Source organism: Haemaphysalis longicornis, unplaced genomic scaffold, assembly GCF_048455015.1.
Source record: "Haemaphysalis longicornis isolate Haplotype H1 unplaced genomic scaffold, Haemaphysalis longicornis Haplotype H1 scaffold_5, whole genome shotgun sequence".
Classification (NCBI taxonomy): domain Eukaryota; kingdom Metazoa; phylum Arthropoda; class Arachnida; order Ixodida; family Ixodidae; genus Haemaphysalis; species Haemaphysalis longicornis.
The window spans coordinates 120,328,166-120,338,612 of record NW_027526385.1 but is presented as its reverse complement, the minus strand read 5'-3'; the positions used below and the strand labels follow the sequence as shown (position 1 = coordinate 120,338,612).

At 50.4% G+C, this 10,447-nt stretch overlaps 1 long non-coding RNA gene across 1 annotated transcript; it reads left to right on the top strand.

Moving 5' to 3' along the window:
• Positions 1 to 204: 204 nt before the first annotated feature.
• LOC144139384 (uncharacterized) lies at positions 205 to 9,705 on the top strand. The gene is made up of 3 exons (XR_013316169.1): positions 205 to 574; positions 6,210 to 6,329; positions 7,822 to 9,705. It is a non-coding gene; the product is annotated as an uncharacterized LOC144139384 (long non-coding RNA).
• Positions 9,706 to 10,447: the final 742 nt, after the last annotated feature.

Genomic DNA, 10,447 nt, shown 5'->3' with positions numbered 1-10,447 from the left:
GGTTGAGTTCTAAATAACCCTGTGTGTAAATACGCGCGTGCTGATTCTATACCAGGCATCTAACCAGGATGGAGGTTTATTGAGCAAAACGAGTCACTTCTTCGTAAATTTATAGTAACACATATATCTTTGTTAAGAACTGGAGGGATATTTCGGAACATTTTGCACAGCCATATCTTCCCGATATTCGGATATGCGTTATAGACGGTATTCATTCAAAAGTTTAGCGGGCGATTTTCTTCGCTTGGCCACACTGAAAGCCGCCATGTCTGTGGCCACTGTGCTAGCGCATGCGCTGTGCGCCCACATCTCGAGAAAAAAAAAACACCGGTGTCCCGTTTGTCGTCTGCCGCGTTTCAACCCAATTATCGGTAGTGGCGTCAAGAGATATATTATTAATCGCATTCACATTACGTGGTGGCGCTCTAACACCTGCCATCGATAACTTCGCATCACCGGAGGATGAAACCGCGGCAGCGAACGGCCGGAACGGCGCGCAAGTCCGACACTGCAGTTGGCTGCCGCCGTGGATGCCGACGCAAGTGCACCCGCACCGTATCCACGACTTTGTCTGGTAAGTTCCCTCTAATGCATGGCTGATTACAAAAACCGAATAATTTCTTTGGAGAGCTGTTTCACGCGTACGCCGATTTAGCGATGGTAGCGAATGCGAGGCCGGTGCTGTAACCCGAGCGCTGACGGATCGCAAGCGCCCTTTGAACAAATCCCTCGAGTTTGGCTTCCGTACGGCAACATTTTCTGCATATGCCTTCGGGCGATCACTTTTCCGCGAGCATACGCGTGACTTATCGCGACGCAGTCGCACGCATACGTGGGCTCTAACGTTTTTATCGCTCTACCTACTCGTGCACGCCCCCGTCTGCCAACGTGTTTTCAAATAAATTGGAATGAAAACTTAGGCAGGCAGCAATGCGCCACCATCAGCTTCGCAGTCACCAGTCGCGGTCGCACGCTGGATGCCTTGTCGGTTGTTCGAACGAGGGATAAAAAACAGGCGCGCTCTTGTTTTTTATTTAAATCGCGGCAATCACTGACACTGACATCACTGAGATTTTCTTCAGACTCCAATTCCAGAGAAAATCTGCTGTTGCAGTGACCAACCCGTTCCGCTGGTGCCGTGTAGATTCAATGCGCAAGTCTTGACGCAGAAAAATTACTAGGACCCAGATTTCGGAAGTGTAGTGGACGCGCATTTCACGGCGCGCTTAAGGTGCGTTTCTCACGCTCGCTCGGGCGGCGGTTCGCGTTACCGGACCCGCCGGATGTGACGCGTGAGCTATCGTGTTCCACGCCTGCGCCGCCGCGCCATCGGGGACCGGGGGGGGGGGGGTTTATTTCTCTTCGCTTAATAAGGCACTTGAGTTCCAGCAACCGGTCGGTGTGGTCGCTTCCATCGTCGCTCGTCAGTCGACGAGACATGGTGTCAGAAGTGGGATAAAGTTAGCGACACATCGATCAATTATTAATAGCAATCAGTCTAAGGTGCGTAGCCTGCAAAACACGCTATGGCGGATGGAGATCCTTCTATCCAGTTCAGCGGCACCGGGCTTCAACCGCCACCGAAATTCGATTTTGGGAACCCAAGCTCTTGGAAAGAATGGGTCTACCAGTTCGACGACTATTGCTATGCATCTGGGCTCTACCAAGCGCCGGGAGAAGTACAGGTCAGAACGCTTCTTTACGACATGGGCTCCCAAGACGCCTGCCGCGTTCTCAACACTCTAGCATTGTCCAGCGAAGACTGGAGCTCGCTAGAAGAAGTTCACCGATCAGTTCATCCACCCGGTCAACGAGGTCTACGAAAGTGTCCGCTTCCACCGTCGAACCCAGGGTGAAGGCGAGACCGTAGACGAGTTCTACACTGCGCTGCGTACACTTGTCAAAAAGTGCAACTACGCCTCAGCGGAAGTGGAAGAACGACTCGTTCGAGACAGGTTCGTCATGGGTCTCCGGGACTCTAACCTTGTGGACAAACTGTGCCGAACACAAAAGCTTACCCTTGAAGAAGCAAGACTACAGGCTCGCATCAACGAAGATGCCGTGAAAGCCCGTGCAGCAGTGTTCCAAAAAGAGCCGAATCCTGCTCACGTTGTGGCCGAGGCCAAAGTTCAAAAGCAATTCCAAAAGCCGCGACATGGCTCGGATTCTCAAGGGAGCTCCGGCAAGCGTGTTATGAAGTCCAACACAAGCGACGCTACCACGAGCTGCAGATACTGCGGTCGACCAATGCATCCTCGAGCAGATTGCCCAGCTAGGCAAGCCAAGTGCAAAGGGTGTAATCGGATTGGACACTTCGAAGCAGTCTGCGAAAAGAAAAGCAAGAAGAACATGGGAGCTCTCACACTGCACTCCGTAGCAGCCATCACCAGAGCCAAGTTCGTAAAAGTGGCCGTCAACGGACTACGCTAACTTCAAGGTTGACTCGGGTGCGGAGGTGACAGTGGTACCGGACTCGTTTCCAGGCATACCGAACAGCTGCAAAAGCCAGAAGGTGAGCTTACGGGCCCAGGAAATTACTCCCTCACCGTTCTAGGAACATTCCAAGCGAAACTGAGCTGGAAAGGCAGGTCTACAGTGCAAACAGTGTATGTTGTGCCTTCGCAAGACCCGCCGCTTCTTGGATTCCCTGCGATACAGGCTCTTGGAGTTGTACGGTTCGTGGACAGTGTAACGGATTCTACCGTCACTTTGAAGGACAGTCTCTTCGATGGCTTGGGTGAGCTGCAAGACGAATACGTGATACGTCTCCAACCAGGCGCCAAACCGTTCTCACTCAGCGTGCCGAGAAGAGTACAGATTCCGCTTCACAAACCAGTTCGAGAGGAGCTCACCAAGCTCGAATCCCAGGGAGTCATCCAACGGGTGGACCGTCCCACACCATGGTGTTCCGGTATGGTGGCTGTTCCAAAAGCAGGAGGAGGCTACCGAATATGCGTTGACCTCACCCGACTCAATGCAGTCGTGCTTCGGGAGCGTCACATACTACCCTCAGTCGAGAACATCCTGGGACGCCTCGGATCAGCAAAGGTATTCTCTAAGCTCGATGCTACCGCTAGCTTTCACCAGGTGAAGCTTTCAGAAGAAAGTCAAGAACTCACTACGTTCATAACACCAATGGGAAGATTGTTTCCAAAGGCTACCTTTTTGAATCTGCTCAGCGCCAGAATATTTTGAGCGACAGATGAGCAGAATTCTGGAAGGCCTCGAAGGAGTTGTGAGCATGATTGACGACATTCTTGTCTTCGGAGCACCGCAGCAAGAGCATGACCAACGTCTCAAGCAGGTGTTATAGCGCTTGGAAGAAGCGGGAATCAAGCTGAACCGCAAGAAATGCACGTTCTCTGCAAACCAAGTCAAGTTTCTTGTAGTCGTGGTTAGCGCACAAGGAATCATTCCCGATCCAGAAAAGGTCGAGGCTTTGGCCAAGCTACCAACCCCATTAGATGTCAGCGGTGTCCGAAGACTGCTGGGAATGGTGAACCATGTGGGCCGCTTCATTCCTCATCTTTCCGACATCACAGCACCGATCAGGGCATTGCTTCAAAAGAGAAACTCATGGCTTTGGGGACCGTGCCAGCAAGCTGCTTTCGACAAGCTCAAAAGCTTGCTCAGTTCAGAGGTCTGCATGGCTAAATATGACCCATCGTACCCCACGGTTGTGTCAGCTGACGCAAGCTCATACGGTCTCGGAGCCATATTGCTTCAAGATCAACCATCGGGAGAACGACGAGCGGTTGCTTACGCCTCACGATTCCTAACGGACACTGAAAGCCGCTACAGTCAAACAGAAAAAGAAGCTTTGGCTGTGACGTGGGCTGTGAAGAGGTTCGACCAGTTTCTGAGGGGCATCGCATTTCAAGTCGAAACGGATCATCGTCCTTTAGTCACGCTCCTGGGATCAGCAGAACTCGACATGATTCCGCCCAGAATCCAGCGCTTGCGAATCCGTCTTATGCACTATCAGTTCACTGTTCTCTACGTCCCTGGCAAGCTGATTGCCACGGCAGACACGCTGTCAAGGGCTCCTATTCAGGGACACGATCCTGAGCGAAGTCAATGGCAGACAGACTCCATCGAGTTATTCATTGGGGAAGTCGTTACAGCAGCTGCCACCCTCATGTCCTCCCGCATGGATGCCTTACGCAAGCACCAAGCGGAAGACGGCATCTGTTCTGGGCTACTCCGCTTCTGTGAGAAAGGATGGCCAGAAAACGTCTCAAAGGTTCCAGTTCATCTAAGGGAGTACTGGAAGGAAAGAGGCAACATCACAGTGTGCGATGGCTTCTTGCTCAAAGATCGCCGCATCATTATTCCAAGCCTGATGCGCCGTGAGGTACTTCAGCAAATCCACGAAGGCCACCAGGGCATTGGACGGTGCAAGGCAAGGGCAAGGGACGCAGTATGGTGGCCTACCCTTAACAGCGAAATTGAGCGGCTCGTAACATCGTGTGAGAAATGCGCTCAGACGAGAGTTCAGCGTTCGGAGCCACTAATCGCAACACCGACTCCAAATCGGCCATGGCAGCGTGTAGGCGCCGACTTGTTTGAACTTGATGGAACTCACTACATAATCGTGGTGGACTACTACTCTCGTTTTCCGGAAGTAATTAGCTTGTCGTCGACCACCTCCACAGCTGTCATTGCGGCTGTCAAGAGCACGTTCGCGCGACATGGAATACCTGATGTGTTCGTGTCCGACAACGGCCCGCAATTTTCGTCATGGGTGTTCGCCGAGTTCGCGCAGACCTACGGATTTCATCACATCACGAGCAGCCCGGGCTACCCACAGTCAAACAGCAAAGCAGAACGCATGGTGCGGACCATGAAGGATCTTTTCACAAAATCCAAGGACCCACACATGGCGCTTCTGGTGTACCGCGACACGCCAGGAGCGAGCGGATACGGCCCATCGCAGCTCCTAATGGGCCGACGTCTGCAAACGACAGTGCCGAAGATGCCAGACACCCTGCAACCGGAGTGGCCACCACACGACGAAGTTGCAGCTAAGGATAAAGCTAACCGAACAAAACAAAGTCAAGACTTCAACCGTCGTCACGCCGCCCACCAACTCCGCCCACTCGCTGACGGGGAGGATGTGTGGGTGCAGGATATGTCATGCGCAGCAAAGGTGCTCAGCCCAGCAAGAAGACCACGCTCATATGTGGTGGAAACACCGACAGGCATCATTCAGCGCAACCGTCGGCATTTGGTGCCGTTCAACGGTGCAGGCATGCCTAATGGCCTTGCGTCTGACAGTTATTCAAGCACACACGAAACACCAGCAGTGACGGTTGAAAGCTCCGCGGATCAAACCCGCCGGATGTGTGACGCGTGAGCTATCGTGTTCCACGCCTGCGCCGCCGCGCCATCGGGGACCGGGGGGGTTTATTTCTCTTCGCTTAATAAAGGCACTTGAGTTCCATCAACCGGTCGGTGTGGTCGCTTTCATCGTCACTCGTCAGCCGACGAGACAGGAAGTACCTTAATTTGAGGAATGAAAAAAAATTGGGCATTTTAATTAGTGAACAAAGCGGAGTAACGCTAGTTCCATCTTTGGCTCGTTCCTTTTAACTGCGCTATTTTTACTGTGCACCTTAAAACACCCAGTTATTCCTCCCTCCCCCTCTGTGCTTTTACTACATAGCTGCATTTATTACATGGAATGGCGAGTTGATTTTTAAGCATTGCCTTGGGCACACATGGTATCTAGCTGGTTATTTTATGCACCATTCTTTTTTTAAGCAACCAACCTTCCCAACCGGCAAGCAGACTATTCATATGCTTGCAGGCTCTGTTTTCACCATCCTTGCGTCTGCACATATGTATATTTGTTAAACGTTGCCTGCATACCTTCTAGTCCAGACTTCATATTTGAAAAGCGGCAACTGGCCACAGTTGCCGCTTTTCTAATGGAGGCGAAAAGCAGAAATGCCCATGTTCGAGATTTTGGCACACGTTAAAACATCCCCAAGTGGTCAAAATTAACCTTAGTCCCTCACTACGGTGTGCCTCATCGCCTGTGTAGTGTCAGTGTGTTAAACCTCATAGTCAATCAAAGTGTTCGTACAAACCTTCTACAAAGCAAGCACAAGCCGTTTTCAACTTTATGTGGTCACTGGTGAACTGACTGTTGTAAAACTTTGCATCGCAGCATGTTTAAGTTCACATGTTACTACTCACTCTTGCAGGTCTGAAGCATGAGATCAACCACTGGCTCTCAACAGCCACTCCCCCAGTCCGGCGAAGTCAACAAAGAGCCATCCAGCCACCACTAGGCACACAAGGCTGCAGAAAAAACTTGGCATAGCGTATGCATGTTTCTGGCCTATTTTTGCTTCTCTTAAGAAGGTAAAGTTTATGCAGCCTGTGTTGCTTTTCAGTTTCAGTTGTACAACTTTTTTTTTTATGTTGATTATGCAAAATTCGTGTTGAAACGTATAAAAATGTGCAGTGCCAAAGGGACACTGCACCTCCAAGGCAAACTTCATTTTAGATTTTTTTATCCCTCACCTCCGTAAATGCTGGCATCATTACAGGAGTACTTGTCGAACGTTTTGATGTGTGGGTGTTTGCGTCTGTCCCGAATGCAAGATGGTGTGCCACGGTCCCTTAAAGGGGCTGGACCTACCCCACTTCTGATAGTGATGAAAAGCATGTCATAGTCTTCACATAAGCCATATGATGGCCAATTCTTTAAATACGTGTGAACATCCACTGCCTGACTACTCTTTACGTCCCAACTTTCAGCCTCTCATCAGTGCTAGTAAACATCCTACGCGAGGCTGACCCCTTTGCTAAGCTGCACAGAAAAAAGAAAGGTCAACCCAACAGCTCAGCCATTATCAGCAGCTGACAATCCTTGTGAATCCTCAGGTGCTGTCAAGTGCACAAATAACTCCTCCATGTGCTCACCTTTGTGAGAGAGAAACGAGCCAAGAATGCCCCAGCAACACATCAGTGATGGCCTCCCAGATGGCCGATAGGATTCTCCAGGTACAGCGCGGAGGGGTTTTGAAGCCCCTCCCCCAAACATTTTACTATGCTGCACATAAGCAAGTGCTAGCATTCATTTTGGCAAGGCTCCTTCCATTCTCCCATACCTCCATACACCCCCAACCCCTAAAAGTATTTCTGGCTGTACCAACAGTTGATGGACTGTGAAGAATGAGCACCCTGGAAAGAACTAAAGGAGGTGTTTCAGGTGTGCATTTGGAGGTTGTCAGGTGACACACTGTTGAGTCGAGTTGATACGTGCAGCATACCACGGTAGCAATGCACCAAGCATGTGTGATCCTGCATTCAAGGCCAGTGCACTGCAGGCGTATTAGTAACTGCACTTGCATTGGGTCAAATTAAACTACGCAGCTGTTGAGAAAAACAATGGGGTGTACTCACGGGAGCAAAACTCTAGATTGATGCAAGCAGCAGCTGAAAGGCATTACATGCTGCCACATGAATAAGTGCCTCCTGCCAAGAAGACACTGGCTGTACGGCCTAGTTTAACAGTACGATGTTCATTTCGTGCTTGTTGCTTTGGCTACATGTGGCTTCGGCCTTGTTGAAGCGTTTTAGCGATTAGCGGTCAGCAATGCATTGAACGTTTTTTCCTTGACCTCTGATTGGGAGCTTAAGCACGCGACAGGCTTCATTAAAATCAAGTCCTAGCACTTCGGGATTTATACTCTATGCGCAGATTGTGACTATTCGTGAAGGACGAGGACAATAGAAAGGAGCAGTAAAAAATTCTTTAGGGCCTCATCTGGGGAGAGTGACCATTTGGGCTCCTTTCCTTGGTTGCAGCAAAGCCAAGGGAATGCGAGCTGTGGACCGGCGACCAAGGACAACTCCACCCGGAGCTGGGATTGTGTGCGCTGGACGTTGCATCGTCGGCTGTCGAGCACTGAGGGCCAAAACCATCGAGGACAGGCGGCCATATCCATGCCAACAGAATCAACCTAAACAACAAGGTCAGCTGGGCAGCTACGGTCTCCCACGGCAAACACACTCAGAGACACATGGTCCCCCAGAGTCAATACACTCACGGCAGACATTCCGATTCATGCTCAGAAATTAACAAAATCCATCACATGCTTGAGTCCATTATCGTTGCAAAGAAAAAGTTCTAAAAGCAGCCCTAACTGAACTTAAGGGAGTCGACACCACTGTGAACCCCGCCTCTTCCAAAACGTCAGACCAGCATCTCAGGCCATCGTTCACTCCAGCCACAGCAGGTTACCGACCTTGGGGTCCTCAGAAATTGGGTCCGCAGATGCAATGGACAATTCTCCATCTGGCTCTACTCAGTTAAAACACTGGGACAAGAAAATTGGCCTTGGCAAACCCCCCTTGCTTCAGGGTCGGATGATTAGTACGTTACGGAAGGTGTGCTTCAAAATTTTGGAGAACAGATCATGGAAACCCTCGTGCGACATTCAAAGCCATGTTAGTGCAATTTGAGGATAAGATTGGTGCTGAAATCACCGGTCTCAACATTTGCATCACCGGTTCTTTGAGGACGCTGCATGGAGGGGAATGGGCCCCATAAAATCGACTGCACGTGCGTCTGGCCTCCGTCAGCGGACAGTTCCAAAGTGCTCACCAATCGTCTAAAGGCACATTCCCACTGGCGACTTGGCACATTGCGTGACATCGCAAGTGATGAGCCGGGCATCGCTTTTTTTCGCTTTGCGAGGGAGGACAAGATCGCTCTAGGACTGAATCCCCTCGTTGCGCCTCGGCAATGCAAAACCAGATAGCCAATCATGGCTAAGGAGTCAGCTGACATAGCTGCAAAGGAAAGATTTGTTTACATCCAGCAATGCAAACAATGGTGAGCCGCTGCTGCCGCACAGGGCTGACTGTGCCTGTCGGGTCAGGGGTCAGGCCGGCAAGAAATTTTTCATGCGCTTCAGTTCTTTGGTCAGTGACTTCAGGGTATGTGTGTACTAAAAAACAAACAGTGTAGAACTCATCAGTGTGGAAAGTCTTTTCAAATGGCAAACACGGTGTAGAACTTGGAGCGTTCGGAGGCGTCAAAACTTCTGCGTCTGTGAAAAGAAGTGAAATTTGCCGGCCGGGATGCGAGTATTGTTGCATCGAATTAATTACTAAATGCAAAACATGGCTGACCGGCACGTTTCCCCTAAACGTATGGAGCCCTTCTCGCAACACCTCCAAATTGACCGAGCTTTTTTAGAAAACTCTTGAAATTTTCCATTTCGACACATTACTCATTGTCGGTGATTTTAATGCACATCACACTAAGTGGGGATTGCAAGCATGACACCATTAAAAAGCGAAAACCTTTGGCTTGATGCCCAACAAGAAGGCCTCACCCTTAATACTGACCATACGCATCCCACTTGCACCGGAAGTAGTGCGAGCAGTGATGAGCAGCAGTGTGAGCAGCCTTGCCTCACTTTTACAGAACACACGTAAAGGAAGACCACTTTACGCAACACATAAGAGAATCTCGGCAGCGACCACCCGGCAACATCAAACGAAGGTCTGGTAGGCCCGCTTATCCTCATTTACTGAGATGCATTTCAAGGGCTCTGAGTGGTGCAGCGGGATTCCTCACACTCGGTGATTGGTCCACATATCTGAGAAATAACTAACATCAAGGCAAAGGCGGATCAACTGGGCCGAGATGCTGAGCAGGCAACTAATTATACATTTGAAGCAGGGAGCCAATGACAGGTTGACTTGCAGTTTCCCCACATGTGGGAGGCCAAGAGTGGTTTGCAACAGCAACTCCGCAAGAACAAAGTCAGTTGCAACGTGTTTTGTCGCCTGGATTGGCTTGACCAACACATTGAAGAATACTCAGTTATTGCGACAAAATTGGCATGCAGCTTGCGATTGCACCGTGAGAAGCAACTACCCAAGACATGAAACGTCGTCTGATGCTTAATCGATCTCGGTAAGAGCCAAGCCATACATTGATGCAACCTAATGGGGAATTCCATTGAGAGAACAGGAGCAGTGGCATCGTGCAGTGAGGAGTAGGTGACAGAACACTTGGGGGCACGCGGGAGCAGGGCCACTGCACCTGCCATGAGTGCGGCACGCACCCGGAGAGCAGGTGGGAGAGGAAAAAACGACGAGGGGAAAACACGGTCCCGACCGGCTGTATGGGCATACATGATAGCATTTATCAGGTTAAATAAGGGCGATCCGTCTACACTACTTGCAGTAGCAGCAATATGAGGCCTGTCTGCAAGATTGGCGAGTGAGGAACAGGCGGTATCACTACGAGGGCGTCTCAAATACGGCAAAAACCAGTAACAGAGGCTATTTTGCTCATATGCACCATCTCTTGGGGTGAAGTAGAGGTTAAACTGCCGGCTACTTGTTCTTGTAGTCGTTCGTGCGAATCTCCCCGGTGCTGTTCGTTTTTTTTCTCTGTCTCTCTCTCTCTCTCTCT